This window comes from Triticum aestivum, chromosome 5A, assembly GCF_018294505.1.
Source record: "Triticum aestivum cultivar Chinese Spring chromosome 5A, IWGSC CS RefSeq v2.1, whole genome shotgun sequence".
In the NCBI taxonomy this organism is placed as follows: Eukaryota; Viridiplantae; Streptophyta; class Magnoliopsida; order Poales; family Poaceae; genus Triticum; species Triticum aestivum.
In genome coordinates, this window is record NC_057806.1 from 15664863 (window position 1) to 15678690 (window position 13828).

Sequence of the window (13828 nt, forward strand, 5' to 3'; positions counted from 1 at the left end):
CCGACCACTGGTTGAACAAGGAAGATCGGACGAGGAGGAGACGATCCATGCAGACGCGCTGCCCCAATCTTCCGCTGCACGGCACTGCCCGTCTAGTGGTAACGAACTATGATCCATCTCCCGTAGCATGTTCTTGATTGTTCTGCGTGTAGGAAATTTTAATTTGCAGTCGACGCACCCTACCGTAGATCCCAATAGTGGTATCAGATCCTCTGCTATAGGATTTGGATTCAGTTCATACGCATATTAGATATGTGGAGGCAATAGATGAGATCTGTTGTCATTGATAAGATTGGTTGTGCGCACGGTTGATGAGATCAACTGCACATGGGGATCGATGTGGCTATGTTTTCTATTGATTGGGATCGATGAGGTCGTGACCGCCGTGTGCGTAGCGCCTTGTATTTCGTACACGATCACTCAAACTGGTAGAATACGATTCTACGCATTACTTTATTTTGCAGGGTTTGATGTGAATAGTATGGCTCATGTGTATGTGATGCATGTGTGTAAATTATACATGGCCTTCGCACTAGTGCAGAACCAGGCAACAACACCGGTTAGTAAGGGCCTTTAGTGCCGGTTCGGTAACCGGCACTAAATTGTAGGCACTAAAGGCCCCCCCCCCCTTTAGTACCGGTTTAGCATGAACCGGTGCTAAAGGGCAACTGTCGTGGTTCTAAGTCTAACAGTAATGTAGGGGGTAAGTATGGAGAGGCAAGATCTTAGCTATGGAGAAGTTGTAAGCACACGAGGTTTACGAGTTCAGGCCCTTCTCGGAGGAAGTAATAGCCCTACATCTCAGAGCCCGGATGCGGTCGACTGGATTATGTATGTATGGTTTACAGCGGTGCGAACCCTTTACACTGAGGAGGGGGGTGGCTTATATAGAGTTCGCCGGACCCCTCCGGCCCTTAGTTATGCAGGGTTTCAAATACATTAAGGTCGGGCGTTACTGATAACGCCCCTAATAAAGTGCTATCATGACCATAAAGGCTACTTAATAATCAATCGTTAGCATGCGGAGGGCCTTTAGATCTCCTGGCCATCGAGTGGTTTGGTCTTGGTCGAGTGATCGCTTCTTGGTCGAGTGTCTTCAAGTCTGTCGAGTGGAACACCTCCAAGTCGATTGAAAGGTGATTTCTTCTAGAGATGTCCTTGGGTAGGGCAGTTTGGACAGGTCCGTGAGCCTACCCTAGGTACATAGCTTCGTCATTTACCCCCGAATGGATCGAGGTTTGAGTGGGGAAGGAGTTGAGAATTTTCCCGACTCATTTTTCATGCCATGAGCATATCTGGTTTCAGATCAATGAATCCTGAGTGATGACAGCAACTTCCTTTTTGGTTGCCTTGATCCATTCCTTGCTTTTTGTCGAGTGGGTTTCTTTACTTGAAAGGCTCCGAGTGACGGTGCAGAGGAGATCTTCGGTCTGACAAGTTGTTCTGCTGCCCGCAGATTTCGCGGGATCCGAATTTTGGGAAGCGCGCGGGACGGGGGAGTCCGCAGTAATCGGATGGGATAGAGCGGAGCCGCCTCGATCCCCGCGCCACCTTTTTCGCCACGTATCACGCGCACGATCGTTACGGGATTTGACAGGGCCGCCCGGGCCTACCAGCCAGCCACTCGGAAGCGGCCTCATATAAGGCGTCGGACCGGGGTCTCTTTGAACAGTGCGTCTCCATTATCTCTTCTCCTCTTCACGCTCCCTCACCGCACTTGCTCTCGCCCCAGCACCACTGCTCCGTACGCGTTTCGCCGGCGACGATGGGGAAGGAGAAGACGGCGGCTCTAGAGCGGGCGAAGAAGGCGACGGCGAGGTCGAAGGGGAAGGCGACCAGTCGGGGCGGATCCTCCTCGCGAACCGGCCAACCGAAGGGCTGGATCCAGGGCGACTGGATCCGCTCAACGATCACCCAACAAGACCTCGACGACCTAGCCGAAGGAGGGCTGATCCCCTATGAATCAGCGTGGATCCCGGGGAAGGAATCCGAGCCGCAACCTCGGGAGGGTGAGCGCGTTCTCCTTGCCACCCACGTCGACTGTGGATTTTCCTTGCCTCCTCACCCTTTCTTTCGAGGATTTCTGAACTTCTTTGGGGCACAGCTCCACCACTTCACTCCCAACACAATTGTTTATCTCGCCGCTTTTGTTTCTTTGTGTGAGAACTTCCTGGGTTGTCGGCCTCACTTGGGCCTTTTCAAGCACATTTTCACTAGTCGCTCCCAGACGGTGAAAAAAGCTAATCCGAGTGATGAGAGGACTCAAGTGATTCAGATGTGTGGGGGTCTTGGTGTCCAGATGAGAGGGAAAAGCTCCTTTCAAGCCATGATTCTTCCCAACTCAGTTCGCGGATGGCAGTCGACTTGGTTTTACTGCAAAGACCAGTCGACGCCAGGGCAGTTGACCGGCCTCACTCCTTTCACCATGGACCGAGTGAGGAAACCCTCCCCTTTGAAGGTGCTCCCGGAGGAGAAGGCGCAGGTGAGGGTGCTGGTAGAGCGCGGGGTACAGCTTATCCGTGACGGGGTCACCGGTATGGATCTCTTGGAGGTCTTCCTTCAGCGGTGTATCCAGCCTCTTCAAGCCCGAGACCATCCGATGTGGATGTATTCAGGTCTTGAAGACTCCACTCGGATTCACCCGGAGGAGGTCGATGATCACACACTGGAGAAGTGGCTGTCGGGCATGACCGGAAACAAGGACAACCCCAGGGGAGCCAGGAGAGTTCCTCCCCTTGACCAGTCTCATGTCCCAGAGAAGGTCCGATTCTGAGTTTTTGTTTGTAATCTGAATTCACTCACGCAGGTGCCCATACTGAGTAGACTGACTTTGTTCTTCCTACTTTCTTTTAGGCCATTATTGAAATGTACTCAATGCCCAACGGAGAGCAAGAGCAGGACCCGAAAGGAGAAGCAAGTGTCTGCGACAGTGGGGAATGGGAGTCTGACGGTAGGGGAGACGAAGAAAGCGACGATCCAAGTGACGAAGAAGAAGTTGAGTCGCCTCCTCGCAGGGAGAGGCGGTCCAAACTTGACCAAGAACGACCGAGCGCCGGTGAAAAGGCGATTGCTCAAGCTGGTTAGTATTCGAAGCGTCCTCGGACCTCTTCTCCAACTCCGACTGAAAAAGCGTCAAAGCATCCCAAAGTCGCAGAGCCGAAGCTTCGGAAGGCATTGCTGAAGATTAAGATTGACATCCCCATTGCTTCCGGGTGTGTGTCTCCCTTCATATTTACTCGACGCTCCATGTTGTTTGTTTTTCTTGTTTTAACCGGACGAACTTTGGAACTGTCAGTGCTGCTACTTCCGGGACCTCAGCTTACAGGGATGATGATGAGGTGATGGAGGATGCGGTCACTACTAATCTAGGTATGATTTCTGCCATACTGTCTTTATTTTGGTCGATTCAACTGCAATGTGTACCATTGGGTGATGTGATTTTGTCGATTGAACTTTGAACAGCCCCTGACATTATTGACCTCCCTGATGATGATGATGAAGAGCCCGAGAGGCCTTTGACGAGGAAAAATAGGCAAGCTCCTGCGAGCGAGGTGCCACAATCGACGCCGAGGGCGGAGCCAGTCGTTCAGGACGCTGGCGATGCCAATCGGGGTTCTGTTACCTTCGCCGTGCCATTGTCGAGTGCCTTGCCTTCCTCGTCGACTGCTCAGGCCCATGTTGACCCGCCTTCAGTTTTTGCGACCCATCATGTCCCAGAGGATGATGTGAATGCTGCCAGGGAAGCCATACGCCAGGCGGGCATTATGATGGAGAAGATGAAGACGGTGCGGGACGCCAGACAAGCCGCCTACGATGCCAGCTCGGCTCTCCAGAGCAACGTTCAGGTTAGTTGGTCGCCGCTTGTTCTGTTAGGATATGCTATCTGAAGACTCTTTCCGAAAATCTTTGCATCTGTACACCCACTGGGTGCGTCGATTGAATTTTTTGAACTAGTGGGGGCACGCTGAGTGCACCCACTGGGTGTAGTCCCCGAGACTACGGTGGACTGCTGGCAGTCGACTGTAGTCTTTGCATTTTTGTCGAGTGTAAACCGAACTGGTAGTTTGTCTCTTCCACTCGATCTGGTCGAGTAGGATCAGAACCGGTGGGGGCACGCCAAGTGCACCCACTGGGTGTAGTCCCCGAGACCACGGTCGACTGCTGGCAGTCGGCTGTGGTCTGAGTTCTACTTTCTCTCCCCCCTTTTTTTACTCCCTGCACTCGACTCTGGTGCGCCGGTCGAGTGGGATCACAACCGGTGGGGGCACGCAAAGTGCTCCCACTGGCTGTAGTCCCCGAGACTATGGTGGACTGCGGGCAGTCGACCATAGTCTTAGTACTTAATGTCTTTGTCGTTTTTCGCTGTAAAATAACTTCTCCCCTTTGATTTCAGAAATCTTGTGATCTTGGAGCTCGCTTTGCTGACTTGGAGAAACAGGAGATTCAACTGAACCTTGAATTGGAGCTGGCCAAGACAGGGCTGCAAAAGGTCAAGGATGGCGCCACTGGTAAGACGAGTTTGTCAACTGGTCCGTCTTAGGCTTGAGTACTCTTCCGCTCTTTCTGAATCAAGCATCGTTTCTTTGCAGAAAAACTGAGAGAAGCTCTGGCGAAGAAGGATCAGGATTTGGCTGCTGCTCGAAAGGAAGCTTACGATAGAACCTCCCTGGCTGAACAGAAACTGGCTTCGGTCGGCAAGTTGGAAGAAGAGAATACCAAGCTGAAATCAGCTCTGAACGAAGCCAACAAGGAGTGCTCGCGCTGGAAGAAGGAGAACCTCAACCAGGGTGAGAAGATGGGAGGCATCGCTCGCAGGAGGGACGATCTAGAGAGCTACCTGAGGAGCCTTGCCAAGAAGTTGTTCATCAAGCTTGAAGGTGCACATTTTGTTCCGACTGATTTTTTTTGTGTCGACTCAGCGTATGAAAATTGACTTATTCTTGGATCGTGAATGCAGAGTTTTGCCAGAACTTCGAGGAGGAGACTGGGCGGATCGAACCAGGTTTGGATCCAATCAATTCTCCTGTAAAAGATGATACTGCCATGAATCTGCTCCGACTGGAATCCCGCATCGACGGTGCCGTGGACTACTTGGCTCGACTGAAGGTCGCCATGTCGCGGATCGACCCGGCACTTTGGCCAGAGGCCACGCTCCAAAATGATCTTGAGTCCCTGATGACTTGACTCAACGAAATCCCTGACCGAGTGCAGGAGTGGAAGAAGTCTTCTGCCCGGTGTGGCATTGATGTGGCTCTGTCTTTGGTTCGCGTCCATTGCAAGGAGGTGCGACAAGATAAGCTGGCAACAATCAAGGTCGCCAACACCCAGAAGCATGACTTCCGATCTTTTATGGAGACTTTCATCGCTGCAGCCACTCGGATCACCGACGGCGTCGATTTAGACGAGTTCGTCGAGCCTGCTACTCCTCCTCCCGCGGAGTGAACAAACTTTTATGCCTCACCTTAAATTTGCCTTGGAATGCCGAGTGGTTTTTGTAACCATTAAACTCTTTCCGGCTGAATGCCTGAGCACTTCGATCCGTGGTCCGGAACCTTTAGGATTTATCTGAACTTGGTTTATCGTTGAATATCTTCATGAATCCCCTGCTGAGTGAACCCGTTCTTTATTCGAGACAACTTTTGTATCCGTAGCGCAGCTCCGAAGGAGAAGGAAGCAGTCAACCAGCGCCTTGTTGCCCTTGCGGGTCGGCGATGGAGTGCGCATTGTATTTGTGGCGAAGCTCCTCAAGAGAAGGTGGCAGTCGACCCGCACCTCGTTACTGCAGAGGAGGACGGAGCGGACATTGTATTTGTGGCAAAGCTCCCCAGGAGAAGGTGGTAGTCGACCCGCACCTCGTTACTGTAGACTGGGATGGAGCGCACATTGTATTTGTGGCGAAGCTCTCCAGGAGAAGGTGGCAGTCGACCCGCACCTCGTTACTGCAGAGTGGGATGGAGCGCACATTGTATTTGTGGCAAAGCTCTCCAGGAGAAGGTGGCAGTCGACCTGCACCTTGTAGTTCTTGAGGATTGAGATGTGTTTCGCACTTAGGCGAGTACTGGACAGCAGCTAAGCCCCCGAGTGGGAGGTTTGCTCTCCACTCAGTAGGATTTTTTCCAACTTAGGCGAGTACTGGACTGCAGCTAAGCCCCCGAGTGGGAGGTTTGCTCACCACTCGGTAGGATTTTCAAATACTTAGGCGAGTACCAGACTGCAGCTAAGTCTCCGAGTGAGAAAACTTAGGTGAATACTGGACTGTAGCTAAGCCCCTGAGTGGAAGGTTTGCTCACCACTCGGTAGTATTTTCAAATACTTAGGCAAGTACCGGAGTGTAGCTAAGTCTCCGAGTGAGAAAACTTAGGCGAGTACTGGACTGCAGCTAAGCCCCCGAGTGGGAGGTTTGCTCACCACTCGGTAGGATTTTCAAATACTTAGGCGAGTACCGGACTGCAGCTAAGTCTTCGAGTGAGAAAACTTAGGCGAGTACTGGACTACAGCTAAGCCCCCGAGTGCGAGGTTTGCTCACCACTTGGTAGGATTTTCAAATACTTAGGCGAGCACCGGACTGCAGCTAAGTCTCCGAGTGAGAAAACTTAGGCGAGTACTAGACTGTAGCTAAGCCCCCGAGTGGGAGGTTTGCTCACCACTCGGTAGGATTTTCAAATACTTAGGCGAGTACCGGACTGCAGCTAAGTCTCCGAGTGAGAAAACTTAGGCAAATACTGGACTGCAGCTAAGCCCCCGAGTTGGAGGTTTGCTCACCACTCGGTAGGATTTTCAAATACTTAGGCGAGTACCGGACTGCAGCTAAGTCTCCAAGTGAGAAAACTTAGGCGAGTACTGGACTGCAGCTAAGCCCCCAAGTGGGAGGTTTGCTCACCACTCGGTAGGATTTTCAAATACTTAGGCGAGTACCGGACTGCAGCTAAGTCTTTGAGTGAGAAAACTTAGGCGAGTACTGGACTGCAGCTAAGCCCTCGAGTGGGAGGTTTGCTCACCACTCGGTAGGATTTTCAAATACTTCGGCGAGTACTGGACTGCAGCTAAGTCTCCGAGTGAGAAAACTTAGGCGAGTACTGGACTGCAGCTAAGCCCCCGAGTGGGAGGTTTGCTCACCACTCAGTAGGATTTTCAAATACTTAGGCGAGTAACTGACCGCAGCTAAGTCTCTGAGTGAGAAAACTTAGGCAAGTACTGGGCTGCACCTAAGCGCCTGAGTGGGAGAATTGCTCTCCACTCGACATGATTTTTTTTTCAAACTTAGGCGAGCGCCGGACTACAGCTAAGTCTTCGAGTGAGAAAACTTAGGCGAGTACTGGGCTGCAGCTAAGCCCCCGAGTGGGAGGATTGCTCTCCACTCGACAGGATTTTTTCAAACTTAGGCGAGCACCGGACTGCAGCTAAGTCTTCGAGTAAGAAAACTTAGGCGAGTACTAGGCTGCAGCTAAGCCCCCGAGTGGGAGGATTGCTCTCCACTCGACAGGATTTTTTCAAACTTAGGCGAGTGCCGGACTGCATCTAAGTCTTCGAGTAAGAAAACTTAGGCGAGTACTGGGCTGCAGCTATGCCCCCGAGTCGGAGGATTGCTCTCCACTCGACAGGATTTTTAAATACTTAGGCGAAACGGGTTCGCAGCTAAGCCCCCGAGTGGTAGGATTGCTCTCCACTCGACAGGATTTTATTTGTACAAACTTAGGCGAAGCGGATTCGCAGCTAAGCCACCCACTGGGGGATTTCGTACGCAAACAAAAATAATAACAATCGCTGGGAAAATTATAACGCTCTTGTCTTTGATAAATAAACTACAGGAGTTTTTTTCTTATTACATCTCATCCGAGTGAGAATTCAAGTATAAAAGGGGTGGAGTAGCTCCGCATTCCAGGCTCATGGCTCATCAATCTGGCGATCGACATTGTAGAGGTGGTACGCTCCATTGTGGAGGACTCTGGTGACTATGAAGGGGCCTTCCCAAGTAGGAGCAAGTTTGTGTGGTTTTTGCTGATCCATGCGGAGGACTAAGTCTCCTTATTGGACGGATCGACTCTTCACATTTCTGACATTGAATTGACGCAAGTCTTGCTGATAGATGGTCGATCGGATCATGGCCATTTCTCTTTCTTCTTCCAGGAGGTCGACTGCATCCTGCCGGGCTTGTTCTGCTTCTTCTTCGGAGTAGAGCTCGACCCGAGGGGCGTTGTGAAGCATGTCACTCGGAAAGACTGCTTCGGCTCCGTAGACCAGAAAGAATGGGGTTCTTCTGGTCGATCGGTTCGGGGTCGTCCTCAATCCCCAAAGAAATGATGGAAGCTCGTTGACCCATGCACCTGCTGCGTGCTTGAGATCGCGCTTCAATCGAGGTTTCCGTCCTTTGAGAATTAGGCCGTTTGCTCTTTCCGCCTGTCCATTCAACTGAGGGTGAGCAACCGAAGCATAGTCGACTCGTGTGCCCTGAGAGGCTCAAAAGGCCCTGAATTTGTCGGAATCGAAGTTTGACCCATTGTCAGTGATGATGCTGTGTGGAACTCCATAACTGAATATCAACTCTGATGAAACTGATAGCAGTGCAAGCATCAAGATTCTTGATAGGCTTAGCTTCAATCCATTTGGTGAATTTGTCGACTGCTACTAGCACATGAGTGAAGCCTCTCCTGCCCGTTTTCAGTGGTCCAACCATGTCCAGCCCCCAAACAGCGAAGGGCCAGACGAGTGGAATGGTTTTCAGAGCTGACGCGGGCTTGTCCGACATATTGGAGTAATACTGACATCCTTCACATTTGTCGACTATCTCTTTTGCCATTTCATTGGCCCTTGGCCAGTAGAATCCTGCTTGGTATGCTTTAGCCACAATGGTCCGAGAGGACGCATGATGGCCACAGGTGCCCGAGTGGATATCATCAAGGATCATCTGACCTTCTTCTGGTGTTATACACTTTTGACTGACTCCAGTCGCGCTTTCCCTATACAACTACCCCTTTATGACTGTAAAGGCCTTGGATTGACGGACGATCTGTCAAGCCTCTTCTTCATCCTCTGGGAGTTCTTTCCTTGAGATGTATGCGATGTACGGTACTGTCCAGTTGGGAGTGATGACCAAGACTTCCATGATTAGGTCGACCACAGCTAGAACTTCAACTTCAGTCAGATCCGTGGCGCTTTTTGGCTGCGGGGCCTCTTCGGTGAAGGGATCCTCCTGAACTGATGGTGTGTGGATGTGTTCCAAAAACATATTGCTAGGAATGGCTTCTCTTTTGGAACCTATTTTTGCCAAATCATCAGCTGCTTGATTTTTCAGTCGGGGTATGTGATGAAGCTCTAACCACTCGAATTTCTTCTCCAACTTTCTCACTGCATTGCAATAACCAGTCATAGCTGGACTTCTGATGTCCCATTCTTTCATCACCTGATTAACCACCAAATCTGAGTCGCCATAGACCATGAGGCGATGGACGCCGAGTGAAATGGCCATGCGCAACCCATATAAAAGTGCTTCATATTTCGCCTCGTTATTGGAGGAATCAAAGTGGATTTGAAGAACATATCTGAGCTTATCTCCTCGGGGGGAGACCAACACCACCCCGGCACCGGAACCATTCATCATTTTGGAACTGTCGAAGAACATGGTCCAATGCTCCGAGTGAACCTGAGTCGGCAGTTGCTGTTCAATCCACTCGGCGACGAAATCTGCTATTGCCTGGGAATTGATAGCCTTCTTTGCCTCAAACTTGATATCTAGAGGAAGGAGTTCAATCGCCCATTTTGCCACTTGACCAGTTGCATCTCTGTTGAGCAGGATCTCTGACAATGGAGCGTCACTGATGATTGTAATGGAATGATCAGAGAAGTAGTGAGCAACTTTCTTTGTGGTCATATAAACCCCATATACAAGCTTCTGATAATGAGGATATCTTTGCTTCGACGGGGTCAAAACTTCCGAAATATAATACACTGGGCGCTGAACATTGAAGGCTTTTCCTTCTTCTTCCCACTCGACCGTAAGTACCGTACTGACGACTTGTCCCATGGCTGCGATGTAAAGCAGGAAAGGCTCCTTGCTGATTGGGGAAGCAAGCACCGGCTGGGTGGAGAGCAGAGCTTTGAGGCAATCAGCTTCGCGAGTCCACTCGAACTTGTCGGACTTCTTCATCAATCGGTAAAGAGGCAATGCCTTTTCACCGAGACGAGATATGAATCGACTTAAAGCGGCAAAGCAACCAATAAGCTTCTGGACGTCGTGCACTCGCACATCACTTTTCATTCGGAGTATAGTACCGACTTTCTCTGGATTTGCGTCGATTCCCCATTCGGAAACAAGAAAACCGAGTAATTTTCCGCCAGGAACTCCGAATGTGCACTTTGATGGATTAAGCTTGATATCATACCTCCTGAGGTTGGCAAAGGTTTCGGCAAGGTCAGCCAGCAGGTCGGAGTGGTAGATTTCTCGGATGAACTCCGCTGCTAAGAGCCGATCCACCTCCTCGCCAATGGCCTTTCTCTTATGGATGGCGGACCATCGGATATGTTCCTTGACAGGTTTTACTTTTGACTCGACTCCTAGGCGGTGCTCAGCCAGCTCCCTGGGAACACCTGGCATGCCAGAAGGTTTCCATGCGAAAGTGTCCCAATTCTCACGGAGGAACTGGATGAGCGCTTCTTCCTATTTGGAGTTGAGTGTTGTTGAGATATGAGTTGGATCAGCGCTGGGATCGGTCGGGTGGATGTGAGCTGTCTTCGTTTCGCCAGACGACTGAAAAGCTGATTCTGTAGCGGGCTTCTTGGCTCGCAACAAATTACTCGGGTCTGCAGTCTTCTGGTATTCCTGCAGCTCCACCACTGCCATCTGAGCATCACCGATCTTTGAACCTTTCTGAAAACAATCGTCTGCTTTCTTTCGATTGCCCGTAATAGTGATCACACCTTTGGGGCCAGGCATCTTCAATTTGAGATACACGTAACATGGTCAGGCCATGAAGCGTGCATAAGCCGGCCTGCCCAAAATAGCGTGATAGGCACTCTGGAAGTGTACAACTTCAAACGTCAACTTTTCTTTGCGGTAATTCTTGGAATCATCGAAAACCACATCAAGAGCGATCTGGCCGAGTGATTCAGCCTTCTTCCCAGGAATGACTCCATGGAAACTCATGTTGCTAGTACTGAGTCTGGACATCGAAATGCCCATCCCTTTCAACGTCTCAGCATATAATATGTTCAAACCAATGCCACCATCCATCAAGACTTTGGTCAGTCGAGTTCCTTCAAAACTAGGTCGACCACCAAAGCTTGCCTCCCAGGGGTGGCAATGTGCGTTGGGTGATCGGACCGGTCGAATCTTATGGCAGTCTGAGACCACTTCAGATAACTGGGTGTCGCCGGAGCAACCATATTCACCTCTCGGTTGATAACTTTCAGTCGACTTTTGCTTTCAACATCAGCAAAAATCATCAGGGTGGAATTGACCTGGGGGTATCCATCATCACTATCTTCCTTGTCCTCAACTTTGTCCGACTCCTTTTCCTTATCTTTGGGCTGCTTGCCCTGGAACTGCTGGATCAAGAGTCGACACTGTCGAGTGGTATGTTTCGGGTAAATAAAATTACCCTCTTCATCTTTCTTGGTGTGGACGAGGCAGGGCAAGTCCAACACATCATTTTCGTCCTGATCTTTAACTTTCTTGGGGTTCCAAGGTCCTTTGGGTTTCCCTTTAAACTTTCCTTGGGTTACGACCAAGGCTTCCCCAGGAGCAGCTGGCTTGGCTTTCTGCTTCTGTTTCCGATTGAAATTTCCTTCGGTTTCTTGAGCGACTGACTTGAGCTTGCCACTCCTGAGTCGATCCTCATCTTCACCCTTAGCGTACTTGGTGGCAATCTCCATCATCCGATTCAGAGACATATCTCCGGTCCGACCGAATTTCAGATTCAGTTCTCTGTACTTGACGCCTTCTTTGAAGGCACAGACTGCTTGGTGGTCAGGCACATTCTCTACCGTGTGATGTAACGTGATCCATCTCTGGATGTAGTCCCTCAATGTTTCATTCGGCTTCTGCATGCAAGACCGCAGTTCCGTCAGCCCTGTCGGTCGCTTGCATGTTCCTTCAAATGTGGTGACAAACACTTGGGCAAGATCTTCCCAAGTGTAAATGCTGCTGGGTGCTAACTGGTTTAGCCATGCTCTGGCCGAGCTCTCCAACATGATAGGCAGGTGCTTCATGGCCACTTCATCATTGTCGCCGCCAATCTAGACGGCCACTCGGTAGTCTTCAAGCCAATTATCGGTCTTTGACTCACCAGTGAACTTGCTGACTCCAGTCGCCAACCTGAAGTTGGGAGGAATCACAGCGGCCCTGATGGCTCTGCTGAAGCACTCGGGCCCTAAAACATGTGCTCTGCTGCTGGTAGGTGCATCTCTGTCGTGACCTTCTCGGTGAGCTCTGTTCCTGTCGACCAAACCTTGAACAAGAATGGATCTCGCATCAAAGCCTGACTCCCTGGAGTCGACTGGAATCCTTCGCCAAACACTACGAGGGGCGCCTGTCATCCTGCTGTTGAGGCGCATACGACCCGCTCCTCGGGGGAGTGGTGGGTACTCGATGTCGATCATTACAATCGAATCGATGATCATATTGCTCACGGTTCCCGTACTGATTACGCCGGTCCCCACGTCCCTCACGCCTCGGGGGCGATCTTGGGCTATAAGCCGACTAGACTGTGTCTGTAGCAACGGATCTGCTGTGAATCCTGTTCCGCGACTGAGAAACAGTGGAATTCTGGTCTCCTGCTGCCCGGAGTAACGCTCTGAACTGCAGCAAGCCTCTGCCAGCCTCCGACTGGGAAGGCTGAATCGACTCTGCTATACGGGCTGCAGCCGCTAAATTCTGAATCGGAGTTCGATATACCTGCGGGGGCGGAAAGAGCTGACGTCGACTGGATTCGGGAACCCGTTGTCGCGCACGCTCGTCGAGTGCTCGCTGGAGGTTCTCTAGTCGAGTGCGCTCAGCCAAGTTTGCCAGGCGCGCGTCCTCCAAGGCACGAGCCTTGGGGGTTTCTCTGACGATAGGAGTGTGCAGTGCATCCATGTTCTGGCGACGAAGTTCTTCTCTCTGCAGCGACATGAGATGCTCGGAGAGATATTCCTCATGAGGACGCGACGGGTCGCCTCCACCCGCGCCTCCGTTGGTGCAGGGAAAACCGAGAGGACTAGGTGGTCCATCGACCATCAGAACCTCTGCCACCGGATCACTGCTGTCACACTCGGATGCGGTCTCTGTAGAGCCAGTCGACAGATCGAACAGGCCGTAGAGGGATTCATCAGGCTCGATCGCCACGACTTGAGGGGTGGCCGACTGGCGTGCCACCGCGTGTCTCACCCACCGCTAAAGTCTCGACCGACCGGAGCGCTTGCGCCGACGGGAAACAGGGAGGGAGGACAGCACAGGAGTCGACCGATAGTGGGTCAACGGTTGCCGCAAAAGGATGCCGCAGGCGCATGCACGGAAGAGCATCGCCCCGCGGACAGGGAGCGCGTCCACGTCGAGCGGAGCCTCCTGAAGCCAAGCGGAGTCATCGGCGATGAACGTGAGCGCGCCGAGACGGATCTCGCGGCCCTCCTCCAAAACTCCGCCGGACACCATGATGATTCGGATCAGAAAAGATCGCAACTCCTCCAACAAATCGCTAAAACACCTACCCCATAGTGGGCGCCAACTGTCATGTTTCTAAGTCTGACAGTAATGTAGGGGGGTAAGTATGGAGAGGCAAGATCTTAGCTATGGAGAAGTTGTAAGCACACGAGGTTTACGAGTTCAGACACTTCTCGGAGGAAGTAATAGCCCTAC